A 3215-nucleotide genomic window follows, 5' to 3' on the forward strand; every position below is an offset into this window, starting at 1 on the left:
ATCGAGAGGCCGAGCCCCGCCGACCACGCACAGGCACGCCCCACCTAGCCCACGCAGCCACCGCCGCCAGCACGCCAGCCCACACCGCCGGCGCGTCTCGCCGCCGCCGCGCCCCACGCCGAGCACGGCGCTCCCGCCGACCATCGCGTCCCGCGCCGCGTGCCGCCAAGCCAGGAGGGAAGAGAGCCCCGCCGCCGCCGACGCGGACCAGGCTTTGCCCGGCCGCGCCCTCTGGCGGCGGCGAGGGGAAGGAGAGGAAGGGGAGGGCTCGGGCCGGCGGCGCCTAGGGCTTCGCCCAGCCGCTCGCGGGAGCGGACGGGACGAAGAGGGAATTTTCTTTAAGGGTCTATCCGGCGGCTCAACATGCAACCTGGTACCGCCTTAAACAAAGGACAGGATAATCATCAACATCCATGACACAAAGTGCCTATCTTCTCGGTAGACTCTTTCTCTCCCAATTCCTGTCATGGATATATTAGGGAAAATTTTGTACACTTCAAGTTATCTGGTAACACCAGCTTAGCCACACCGGCAACGCTGGAGAGCTATAGCCACCGCTGAGCCACAAAAGGTTAACAACTCCCTCTCCCCCCATTGGTCATGCCTCCAATTAAGAGGCTCAAACCAGTGTTGAAATATAGCTCCTGTAAATTTCAGATGTTACGACCCAGAATGAAAATTCCTCTTGTAACCATATTTTCCAATGATTCATCGATCCCCCTCCGCACTGATGAGTCCTCAGGTCTCATCCTCTCTCGTTTGCCGCTTCGGCGACAGAGGGGCGGGGACCACGGATTTGCGATGTGGTGATATAGTTAGGTATCCTAATAGTAGTGCTACGATCCTCCCAACGGTGGCGCAGCGGTGGCAATTTCGGCGTTGTGCCTATTAAGAACAAGGTTTCCTCTACTCCTGGTCCACCTCATCGGTGAGTCTCTCGCCAGTAGCACTGAGAGGGATGGGGGTCGCCTAGATCGGTGGATCTGGTTTTGTCTTCCTGTCATGCATTTGGTCTTCGAAGGTGTCTTTCGGCAGAATGGACGACGTCCCTTGGTGACTTGATTCTATGACTCAGTCTCCTATTTCGCCAACTTCAGTGTCGTCTGTGATCTGGTCAGTGCATTTCCCCCAACATATGTCTGGCCAAATTTGGGGTGGTCGTCCAACCCTCTTCACTGCCTTCTTCTCGGACACTATTCTATTTGCCAGATCATCGTCACCGTCATATTCTCACCCCAATCAGCTCCCTCCCAGGCGCTGCATGAACAATATTTCTCTTGCTCAGATGGTGTTTCGGGGGTCCAAAGGTGGCATCGATCTTCGCTGCTACTGTCATCGATTGCATGATGAATTCATTTTCGATTTACCCAAGGACCAGTGTTTTTTTTGTAAGAATGGCCTTTTAAGGGATGGTTAACTTTAATATATAGCATTTGGTCTACCACAAAACATCATCAGATGAGAACCAAAGCTTTTTTTATTTTTAGGAATTATCATGTATAACTTGCAGACATCAGTTGAATTAGTGCCAGATCATGGTAACATTCACCAACAACTACACCACAGGTTATCAGTCACACACGTGAAACATGTATGTCACGTTGGGAGTTATCAAGCGATTATTTGCACGGTTGCATACTTGAATGCCGTGCCAGTCACAATGCAGTTTTTTAGGGCAGCTGAAACAACACGTATGTCTCCACACAAAAAAACACGTATGTATGAGCTGTATACGTTTTTTTTGCGGCTGTGAGCTGTATACATTAGTATTACCCCCTATGCTTTCTTCCATGATCGTTGTTGGAAGGTTTCGGCGACACACAGAAACAAGCAGCTCAGTTACTCCTGATTTACTGATACATAGTTTCCTACCGTAATGGATAAAAGCAAATTAGGAAGATATTTAACGTAATGCAGTAAATAAGGCTGAGGCTCCACGGTAGCAGAAAAACTTCGACGCTTTTTGACCATGGGTTGATTGATTGCATAGAAATCTTTGGCCTCATGATCATGAGTGAGTAAAGAAAACATCCATTGGAACTTGAGAGGAACAAAGAACGGCTCGCTAGGTTTTGCTGTTCCTTTTGGGAAAAGGTGTCTGATCTCTGTTGTTGGTGTTCTTGTACCATCTGGTCAGAAACACGGCCATATGCACATTATTTCCCACATCTACGGCGTACTTTCCATCGTCCATGGTTTTGCAGATTGTGTATGCAATAGAAATAGATAGCCGCCAGGCTCACGCCATTAGCGTACACTTACTCAGGGGTTTACTAGTGCACTGTGAGGTTTGCGTGCATCTACAAATTGGTCCTAGTCTTCATCGGTTTTGCATGCTTTGCCGGCTGTATTATAGCCCTTCGTACGTACTAGCTGATGCCATTTCACACTGCACATGGTTGCTAAAAGGTGACGTGGCAAAGCCAAACCAATTTATTTTCCACGGTTCATCAGTGGCTGACTGCAGAAGCAACCTAGAGATTTCTTGCAACTCGAAGATGCACTTTGGAGCCTTCCGAACCACTAACTAATTAGTCCTTCAATTAACCTATTCTGACTGTCAGGAAGCAACGGATGGTCGTTCGCAAAAAGGGAAAGGAATAGGAACCAGCGGATGGTCGAGCAGTAGTAGCTTTCTCATGTACAGCAACTATATAGCTAAAAAAAATGCCCATTTCAGCTGAGTAACTTAGATCAATTAAACCAATGTCCCGTCTCAGCAAAGCAGAATTATTTCAGGTCAAGAAATGAAGAAGATCCTGGACGGGCGAATATTCTCGGTAGAGATATTTGCGGTAGTACACGTGGGTCTGAGATGAAAAAGGCTGTTCTACAAAGATCCTACCTATACACTTCAGCGGAAGGGATTCCAACATGTGACGTTATGAAGTCACTCTCAGAGGTTAATGCTTTAAAAAATATACAAAAACTTCAGTGGCTGCCTGCAAAGATTCACTAAAGGATCGGTGTCATGGCCTCATAATGCCAATAATTAAGATATTAACAAAAGGTAGTGCAAGATATTTCAATGTAATTAAACGGTGCTCCAAGCATACTGAATTGTCCATTGGCATGTTCAGACATATCAGAGATTGTGAGAAAGCAACGTAAATATGATCGCATATAGGAATGTGCAGAAGCTGATCTAAAACAGTATTGGAAGAAATCTCCAAAAGCATCCGCGCCACACAAGTATCTGCAAAAGCTTATCTCGG

The sequence above is a fragment of the Triticum dicoccoides genome, chromosome 6A (assembly GCF_002162155.2).
Source record: "Triticum dicoccoides isolate Atlit2015 ecotype Zavitan chromosome 6A, WEW_v2.0, whole genome shotgun sequence".
In the NCBI taxonomy this organism is placed as follows: Eukaryota; Viridiplantae; Streptophyta; class Magnoliopsida; order Poales; family Poaceae; genus Triticum; species Triticum dicoccoides.